We start from the raw sequence: 10,678 nt of genomic DNA, 5'->3' as shown, positions 1-10,678 counted from the left end.
AGTTGACGGGGATGGAGGGCTTTGTCAACTTAGTCAATATGCACGATTCTAGCTCCAGTGACCGTACGATGTCCATCCAACGGCCGTAGTGCTTCTTCAACCTCTGGTCTTCTTGCTCCAGCCGCCCAAACCAGCGCCGGTCGTGCCTCGTGCTCCTGCGTCCCGTGGCCGGCTGTGATGCGGCGGAGGCCTCACCGCCCCCTACTACTCCCACCGCTGGCCAGGCCATCCCTTTACTCACCCACACCCCATGTTATTCTGCGGCGACGACAACCTCACACTGCAGCGAACCAGTGAACCCTCGTACTCCTCTACGCGTGGGCATCCACAGCCGCGTCTTCCCCGGCTCCGCATCGTCCCCTTCCTAGGCCTTGCCGTCGTCCACCGCCCTGGTGCTCTTGGTGCGGCGTGGTCAACATGGTCAAGGAACGGCTTCCATCGGACGTGGACTGTACGTGTAGAGGCTGACAGCTGGGTCCACGACCGCAGCAAGGAAGTGCCTCCTTATTACGTGCAAAATAATTATTCCTCCACCTAACAGCGGGACCCACCGAACGGGCCACCGTATTTCACGAAAAAAAGGTTTCCCCCTGACTGCTGGGACCCACCAGCTACATCTTCGCAAGGAAGTGCGTCTTGGCAAAAAAAAGGATTAGCCCCCTGACTGCTGGGACCCACCAGCTACATCTTCGCAGGCAAGGAAGTGCCTGACAGTCGGGACCCACCTGGTCGAAGCATACGTAGCGTTGTCATTCTGGTCGCGAACGTGTACGTACATACTGGTCGATGTAGAGGCGCGCACGTGTCGTAGTAGAGGCACACACGTGTCGTAGTAGAGGCGCGCACGTGTCGTAGTAGAGGCGCGCACGTAGCATTTACACGTACGTACAGCGGCCAGGGTGCAAGAAAGAAAATACGGCCACGTATGTGTACATACGGGCGGGGTCTCGAACGCCTACTCGCGCATAAGTACGGCCAGGGCTCGTGTACATGGCTGGGTCGGCACGGAGAAATAGCGTCATCGCCGTGTTCATGGGGAGGCAACGGAATGCGTCATGTTCATGGGGAGGCAACGGAATGCGTGGGAGCCAACCGGCTGGGTCAGAACGGAATGTGTGGTCGTGTTCATCGAGAGGGCTTGGACAGAACATGCGATGGAAACGAGGCCTGGCGTACCGCAAAACGGAGGAAACGGCCTTGTGTTCGACCGGCCACGTTCGAAACAGGATCCTGTTCATCGGGAGGGGTCTGGCGTACTGCAAAACGGAGGAAACGGACCTCCTACGGTCGAAACGGGGGTCCTGTTGATCGGGAGGGGTGTGGAGTACCGCAAAACGGACGAAACGGACTTGTGTTGGAGCGCTACGGTCGAAACGGGGGTCCTGTTCGTCGGGAGGGGTGTGGCGTACCGCAAAACGGGACTCCACGGGATACTGTTCATCTCCATAGTCGACCCCCTCCAGCCTCCACGAGCTACTGTTCATCCACCGTCGACCTCCTCCAGCCTCCACCTCCGACTGTTCATCCACGGGCTCCTGTTGATCCAGCCTCCACCGCGCGCTACTCCACCGGCTAGTGTTCAACCAGCCCTCTCCAAGGGCTCCTGTTCAACCACCCCTCCACGGGCTACTGTTCATCCTGCCCTCCACCGTCTACTGTTCATCCTGCCCTCCACAGGGTGGTCCTGTTCATCCAGCCCTCCACGGGGTCCTGTTCATCCAGCCCCAACCGGCTCGATCGATCGGGGTCCTATTCATCCAGAGGCAACACCACGGGGTCCTGTTCATCCACCCCCACCGGGAACTGTTCATCCAAACCCCCCCTGCAACACTCATTGTTCATCTAGAGGCAGCATCGATATTCTTCAGTTAGCAGCAGTAGCGAAGGAATCGCTCGATCGGGTTCAGTTAACAGCCATCGATCGATCGCTCGGGTTCAGTAACTCGTAGCCTGTAGTGCAATCGCTCGGGTTCAGTTAGAGCCCAACGCCTCGCACACACGCGCGTACGTGTACGAGAGAAATGTGCATCGCTCGGCCCCCGACCTCCCACCGTAACCGGGAACTCCCCGAAATTTTCCTCGCCCTCGCTTCTACCACGGTTTTTTCCATCATGGAAGGCCCAAAGAATGTCATGCAGCTGCGTCTCCGGCCCGCCCAGGACGAAAAGCCCATTTTCTATCATGATTTTTTGTCATAGAAGTAGGAGCCCACCACATCTATGATGATACCGGGTTTTGTCACAATTATCGTCATAGAAGTGTCATATGTATGATAGAAAAAAAATTCATTCAACCCAAAATGTCACAGATGTGTCTTTTTTTGTAGTGATTCCTTGCTCTGCCAGAACACATGTACGCAAGATGGTCGGCCTTGCCATAACTGAATACACCAATTTAATGCTCACATTGAAGAGAAGTCATGGATATAAGTGTTACGGACTTGGATAAACTTCCTCAAGTGCTACGGACTGAAAGTTGGCGCACGAATGTTGATGGAAATAGCAGAACCTAGTCTCATCTTCACTGTGATCTTACACCCCGACATCATTCCAATAGTTCATCCATGTTAGTTTTGTATCTGGTTCTTGCTTGTTGCCTCGATACTTTTTAATCCACCTATTCTGTCTAACTAATCACAATTTAACTTTAGATGTAGCAATAATTTGTGATTCCCTTCTCTCACGAAGATGCTACTTCTAACTAATATTTCTTATAATTGGTTGCATGTGTAGGTTATTTCAAAGTTAAGCATGCTACTCGTTTGTTATTCTATAAGAACTCGACTATTACTGATGGCACTGAAGTTGACTAGGACGACATCCACAAGTTCCTACACTTTATTGATTGTCTTAAGGTCCTTGTGGGGCGTTTCAATGGTGGAAGGCCATATAGGATATCTGTTCCACTGCTGCACACGTTGAACAGGTCCAACTGTGTCAAGAAACTTATGGTACGAGTTGTTTTCTATTATACTAGTAAAGTGGCCCGCCCGATGTGCGGGCTAGAATTTTATAAAGTTTTATTGGGATAATATTTTTTGTTCTATCTAAAGATGATTTGAATCAAATGTGATCACATTCAAAAGTATGAGTCTTTTGCAATCATAATTTTCCAACTGTGCAATTTATATCTTTATCATTTTCTCTATGTATATTTGTTAATGTTGTGTAAGATTTGCTATATTAACTTGTTATAGGGCCAAGAAGATCAGAGATTGATGTGTGTGCCTATAATTTTCGTCAGTTATGTTTGAACATTTTTTATTGAATTGGTATACTAAGTAAAAGGGAATTTATATAATATATATTCATTAAAATGGTTTGTGGTAGTATTTTCTTTCTTTCATAGACACTGATTGAGTTAAGTTATAACACATAGTACTATTTGTCAAAAAAAATAACATGTACTACACCAGAAGCAACGTTGGTCATCTTCTCAACTAAGCAAAGTTTTCTCTAAACCATGGCCATCCACAGTATGATGAGGACATCAATACCATTGTTACACCCACAGCCCCTACTGTTACATATACTGGACCAATTACTAGAGCTCGCGCACGCCAATTAAATTACTAGGTACTTTTGTTTCTTGGTAATGATTCTAATGTTCATGAGATTATGATGCTGCCTAAATTGGATACATTTGTTTTGCTTTCAAATGAAGGGCCTAGCTTGGAGAATGATGAACATTGGAGCAAGAACACGCATGAAGTTGATGGCATGCGCAAGGGGATCAAGAACGGAGTTACAAGTGATGATTTCAGGACTGAAGCCGCCATAAGGAGTGCATGAAGCCATGGACGAAATATACAAGATGCCACTTCATAATATTCGTCCATAGGCTATTCTAGGTGCTGTGTCACCTTATTAATGGGCCAGGCCCATGTAATTTCGAAATACTTAAGTATAGGCTATTTTTAGAGTCCGTATGTGTGGGGAAACAAGAGTTAGGGTTGGTTTCAGACCCCACCCTCAAGGGCCACGAAATTCCCCTCTCTTCCTCCATATATACAGCCCTTAGGGCGTCGTTTAGACTTTGGGATTTGTTTAGTCAAAAGTTAGCCATTGCAACTTCGTGTACTTCGTTTGTGTCCAACGACCAGACCAAGACCGCTTCCGGATCCCCACCGTTATCAATACTTCATATTTATTTGCAATATTCAGATTGCATTATCATATTCTTGCTCGTTCTTCGATTGCTTGCAGGAATAGACCTTCGTGGTCAGGCTGACCGTGCTTCCAGCATCGTCAGTAACCTCAGGAGATTGGTTTAGCGATTGCTAAGGCGCAACGTCGTGCACGTTTGTAGTCGGATCGTCAAAGTCGTCTCCACCAAATCGATAGTTATCATCTCATCGAAAGATCGGGACCCTCGCCTTTATCAAGTGGTATCAGATTTCCAGGTTGCTCGGTGAGATTTTACAGTTTTTCGTAGATTAGATCGAGTCTGTTCTTCATACCTACAGTCCACGAAAAAGCCACACAAAAAAAATTAGGGTTAGTTCATCATATCCGAACCAATCTGAGCCTTTGCATAATCTTTTTAGGGTTTTTGCTTTGTTGAATTTGCGGTTGCATCGTCGTGTCAAGTTGCTGGTCTTAGAGTCTAGTCTTTTAGAGTTTCGAGTTCTGGTCATAAGTTGTCACGCCGTCGCCGCACCATCATCATCGCCCATCTACCACTTTTGCTTATCCGCCACCGCTCTGAATCCTTATCCATATACCACTACCAATCCGTATCCATATACCACCATCAATCTCTCTCCATATACCACCACCGCTACCATATACCACCACCGCTGCCATATACCACAACCATATATCCACCACCAATCCGAGTTCTTCTCATATTAGGTTTGTTCTTGAGATCAATCTCAATTCCGATTCGTGTTTCCTTGCCTGCGTAGGTCTCGGGAAAAAAAAAGAGTCTGGAGACCCCCGGGCAGTTTTTAGGCCAAAATTTTCACGGGCAAAAATATTTTTTCCCTGTCCTATTTTTAGGCTTTTCTGAGTCTTTTGAGCCACGTGCCATCATAGTGATTTTTTGTCACACTTTTTCGTCGTCGCTGCCCTGATTTCCGAAAAAAAAAGTGAATTTCTTTTTCGTGCCCATCCTATCAGTTTGACGAGGGAAGAGTTTTGAGACACTCGCCATTATAGTAATTTTTCGCAAAAAAAAGAGGAGCGCAAAAAAAAAGAGGAGCACAAAAAAAAAGCGAAAAAAAAAGTTCCAGAGTGTGCTTTTCCCTTATTTACGTGCAGCGCTGATGAGGACATCAATACCATTGTTACACCCACAGCCCCTACTGTTACATATACTGGACCAATTACTAGAGCTCGCGCACGCCAATTAAATTACCAGGTACTTTCGTTTCTTGGTAATGATTCTAATGTTCATGAGATTATGATGCTGCCTAAATTGGATACATTTGTTTTGCTTTCAAATGAAGGGCCTAGCTTGGAGAAGGATGAACATTGGAGCAAGAACACGCATGAAGTTGATGGCATGCGCAAGGGGATCAAGAACGGAGTTACAAGTGATGATTTCAGGACTTTGAAGCCGCCATAAGGAGTGCATGAAGCCATGGACGAAATATACAAGATGCCACTTCATAATATTCGTCCATAGGCTATTCTAGGTGCTGCGTCACCTTATTAATGGGCCAGGCCCATGTAATTTCGAAATACTTAAGTATAGGCTATTTTTAGAGTCCGTATGTGTGGGGAAACAAGAGTTAGGGTTGGTTTCGGACCCCACCCTCAAGGGCCACGAAATTCCCCTCTCTTCCTCCATATATACAGCCCTTAGGGCGTCGTTTAGACTTTGGGTTTTGTTTAGATTAAAAGTTCGCCATAGCTGCAACTTCACGTACTTCGTTTGTGTCCAACGACCAGACCAAGACGTCACAGAACCCCACCTTGATCAATAAAGCTTTCATCTTATATTCGCAATATCCAGATTGCAATCTCAGTTTCTTGCTTGTTCTTCGTTTGCTCGCAGGAAACAGGCCCTCGTGGTCAGGTTGATCGTGCTCCGGTGTGGTCAATAACCCCTCGGAAGTTGGTTTAGCGATTGCTAAGGCGCGACGTCTCGCACGATCGTAGTCGGATCGTCAAGGTCGACTCCCACAGAAAACGATAGCCACCATCTCATCGAAACATCGGGACACCTTTGCCTCTATCAAGTGGTATCAGATTTCCAGGTTGCTCGGTGAGATTTTACAGTTTTTCGTAGATTAGATCGAGTCTGTTCTTCATACCTACAGTCCACGAAAAAGCCACACAAAAAAAAAATTAGGGTTAGTTCATCATATCCGAACCAATCTGAGCCTTTGCATAATCTTTTTAGGGTTTTTGCTTTGTTGAATTTGCGGTTGCATCGTCGTGTCAAGTTGCTGGTCTTAGAGTCTAGTCTTTTAGAGTTTCGAGTTCTGGTCACAAGTTGTCACGCCACCGCCGCACCATCATCATCGCCCATCTACCAGTTTTGCTTATCCGCCACCGCTCTGAATCCACCATATATCCACCACCAATCCGAGTTCTTCTCATATTAGGTTTGTTCTTGAGATCAATCTCAATTCCGATTCGTGTTTCCTTGCCTGCGTAGGTCTCGGAAAAAAAAAAAAAAAGAGGAGCGCAAAAAAAAAAGAGTCTGGAGACCCCCGGGCAGTTTTTAGGCCAAAATTTTCACGGGCAAAAATATTTTTTCCCTATCCTATTTTTAGGCTTTTCTGAGTCTTTTGAGCCACGTGCCATCATAGTGATTTTTTGTCGCACTTTTTCGTCGTCGCTGCCCTGATTTCCGAAAAAAAAAGTGAAAAAAAAAAATTTCGTGCCCATCCTATTAGTTTGACGAGGGAAGAGTTTTGAGACACTCGCCATTATAGTAATTTTTCGCAAAAAAAAAAAAAAAAAGAGGAGCGCAAAAAAAAAAAAGAGGAGCGCAAAAAAAAAAAAAGAGGAGCGCAAAAAAAAAGCAAAAAAAAAAAAAAAAGAAGTTCCAGAGTGTGCTTTTCCCTGATTTACGTGCAGCGCCGTGATTTTGTTAGTGTTCTAGGCTCGCGTCTCTAGCACGGTCTAGCCTAGGACCAGCACAGTACCGTCGTTGAGCGTTTATTCAACTTTGCATCTCTGAATTGATTATTGCTGACCCTTTTTGCTACCATACTATAAGCCTTCCCAGCTCCACATACCTCTACGTCGTGCGTTTGACTCTCCCTGGCAATCGCTCTATCCAAGCTTTTGAGAGTTTTGACTACAACGGTTGCCGATCACCGCCTGCTGCTGGGTAAGAACTGGTAAGAATTTGAGATTTGCTTGACGGATTTGTGACACCCGCCACCACCACCTCTTGTTAGTATTCTGTAGGATCATATTCTTGTGTGTTTTCTATTGTTGCTAACCATGGCAGGATCACAAGCCGACGAGACTGACTGGGAGAACATGACGAATCAGGAGTTGCATGATAAATTTCAGCAAATGATGAATGGACAGGTGCAGGATGTGCTAAACAGATTTGAAGAGGCCATGGAGAAGATAGATGACATGGAGAAGACGTTCGAAACAAAGCTCGATAACAGGTTTAATGAATTGCTCGCGCGTCTTCCACCACCACCACCGGCTGCACCTAACGCACCTCTACAACAACAACAACGACGACTACCTACACATCGTGAAACAGCCCTCCGCCGAGCAAGCCGTCTCCCTCTTGCACCTGGCCAAACTGTTGGTGCTCCTGTTGCTACTTCTGTGGCTCCTGCTGCTGATGCGGAGGAGGATGATTTTGCTAGCGATTACGAGGATGAGGTTGATCAAAATCAGAACTACGTGCCACCACCAGCACAGCAACCATCAGGTCGTCCACATGCAAATAATGGCAATGGTAGGGCTCACCCTCAGGTACGAGATCATGACCATCTCCCTAAACTAAAATTGAATATTCCACCATTTGAGGGTAGATATGTTCCTGATATATACCTTACTTGGGAGTTAGAAACTGAACAACGATTTACATGTTTACAATATCCCGAGGAGAGACGTGTTCCTGCTGCTGTTTGTGCATTCACTAGTTTTGCATGTGTTTGGTGGTCTGAGCATTGTAGATTATATCCCATTCCTGCTACTTGGGCTGCTTTGAAAACTGCTATGCGTACTCGTTGGGTTCCACCATATTATCAACGTGAATTACTTCAAAAATTGCAGCGCTTAAGACAGGGAAAAAATTCTGTAGAAGAATATTATCAGGAATTACAAACTGGCATGATTAGATGTGGTATTGTTGAGGAGAATGAAGCTATGCTTGCACGTTTTATGGGTGGATTAAATAGAGAGATTCAGACGATTCTAGAGTATAAGGAGTATACTAATATCACTCGTTTATTCCATCTTGCTTGTAAAGCTGAACGTGAAGTGCAGGATCGACAGGCATTGGCGCGGACTAACTTTTCTGCAGGTCGACCTTCTTCATGGACACCACGTGCATCATCTACTTCCACACGTTCTACTACACCGGCGCCTCCGTCGGCTGCCACCTCCAACCGTGATACAATAAAGCAGGCACAATCACCACTATCTGCCAAGAGCACACCTTCTGGGCCTGCAAAGAGCTCTTCTTCATCCATGGCATCAACAGGGCAAACACATGATATTATTTGTCGACGTTGCAAGGGTGGAGGTCATTATGCGAGAGAATGCCCATCTAAGCGTGTGATGATTGTTACTGAGGATGGTGGGTATGAGTCCGCTAGTGACTATGATGAGGAGACTTTGGCTCTTATTACACGTGACGAACACGGTGGAGACGATTCTGATCATGAGACGCAATACATGGCTCCTGAAGATGCTGACAGGTATGAATGTTTAGTTGCTCAACGTGTTTTGAGTGTGCAGGTTACACAAGCTGAGCAAAATCAGAGGCATAATTTGTTCCATACAAAGGGAGTTGTGAAGGAACGTTCTGTTCGCGTGATCATAGATGGAGGGAGTTGCAACAACTTGGCTAGCATCGAGATGGTGGAGAAGCTATCTCTCACCACAAGACCACATCCACATCCTTACTACATCCAATGGTTCAACAACAGCGGCAAGGTTAAGGTAACACGTACTGTTCGTGTGCATTTTAGTATCTCTACATATGCTGATTATGTTGATTGTGATGTGGTACCGATGCAAGCATGTTCCTTATTACTTGGTAGACCATGGCAATTTGATAAAAATTCTATTCACCATGGTAGAAACAATCAGTATACTCTTGTTCATAAGGATAAAAATATTACTTTGCTTCCTATGACTCCTGATTCCATTTTGAAAGATGATATTAATAGAGCTAATAAAGCAAAACAGGAGAAAACTAAGAGTGAAAATCAGATTGTGGCAAAAGAATTTGAGCAACAAATGCATCCTAATAATAATAAACAATCTAGTGTTGCTTCTGAAATTAAATTGAAAAGTGCATGTTTACTTGCCACCAAATCTGATATTGATGATCTAGATTTTAGCAAATCTGTTTGCTATGCTTTTGTGTGCAAAGAGGCATTATTTTCATTCGAGGGCGTGCCTTCCTCTTTGCCTCCTGCTGTCACTAACATTTTGCAGGAGTTCGCCGACGTCTTTCCACAAGACATGCCACCGGGATTACCACCTATTCGCGGGATTGAGCATCAAATTGACTTAATTCCCGGTGCATCATTACCCAACCGGGCACCATACCGTACCAATCCAGAGGAGACGAAGGAGATTATGCGTCAAGTACAAGAACTGCTCGACAAAGGTTATATACGCGAATCCCTTAGTCCTTGTGCTGTTCCTATCATTTTAGTGCCGAAAAAGGATGGTACGTCGCGTATGTGCGTTGATTGTAGAGGCATTAATAATATTACTATTCGTTATCGTCATCCTATTCCTAGGCTAGATGATATGCTTGATGAATTGAGTGGCTCTACAATATTCTCCAAAGTTGATTTGCGTAGTGGTTACCATCAAATCCGTATGAAATTGGGAGATGAATGGAAAACAGCATTTAAAACTAAGTTTGGATTATATGAGTGGTTAGTCATGCCTTTTGGGTTAACTAATGCACCTAGTACTTTCATGAGGTTAATGAACGAAGTTTTACGTGCTTTCATTGGACGATTTGTGGTAGTTTACTTTGATGACATATTGATTTATAGCAAATCTTTGGAGGAACATTTGGAACATTTACGTGCTGTTTTTATTGCTCTACGTGATGCACGTTTGTTTGGTAACCTTGGAAAGTGCACCTTTTGCACCGACCGAGTATCTTTTCTTGGCTATGTTGTTACTCCACAGGGAATTGAAGTTGATAAAGCCAAGATTGAAGCTATTGAGAGTTGGCCGCAGCCCAAAACGGTCACACAAGTGAGGAGTTTCCTTGGCCTCGCTGGTTTCTATAGGCGTTTTGTGAGAGATTTCAGCACCATTGCTGCACCTCTCAACGAGCTTACAAAGAAGGATGTACCTTTTGTTTGGGGTACCGCACAGGAAGAAGCCTTCACGGTATTGAAAGGTAAGTTGACACATGCTCCTTTACTCCAACTTCCTAATTTCAATAAGACTTTTGAGCTTGAATGTGATGCTAGTGGAATTGGATTAGGAGGTGTGTTATTACAAGATGGGAAACCTGTTGCATACTTTTCTGAAAAATTGAGTGGGCCTAGTCT

The sequence above is a fragment of the Triticum urartu genome, chromosome 2A, assembly GCF_056163025.1.
Source record: "Triticum urartu cultivar PI428250 chromosome 2A, HENAU_Tu73, whole genome shotgun sequence".
Taxonomy (NCBI): domain Eukaryota; kingdom Viridiplantae; phylum Streptophyta; class Magnoliopsida; order Poales; family Poaceae; genus Triticum; species Triticum urartu.
This window is presented reverse-complemented; position numbering follows the sequence as displayed.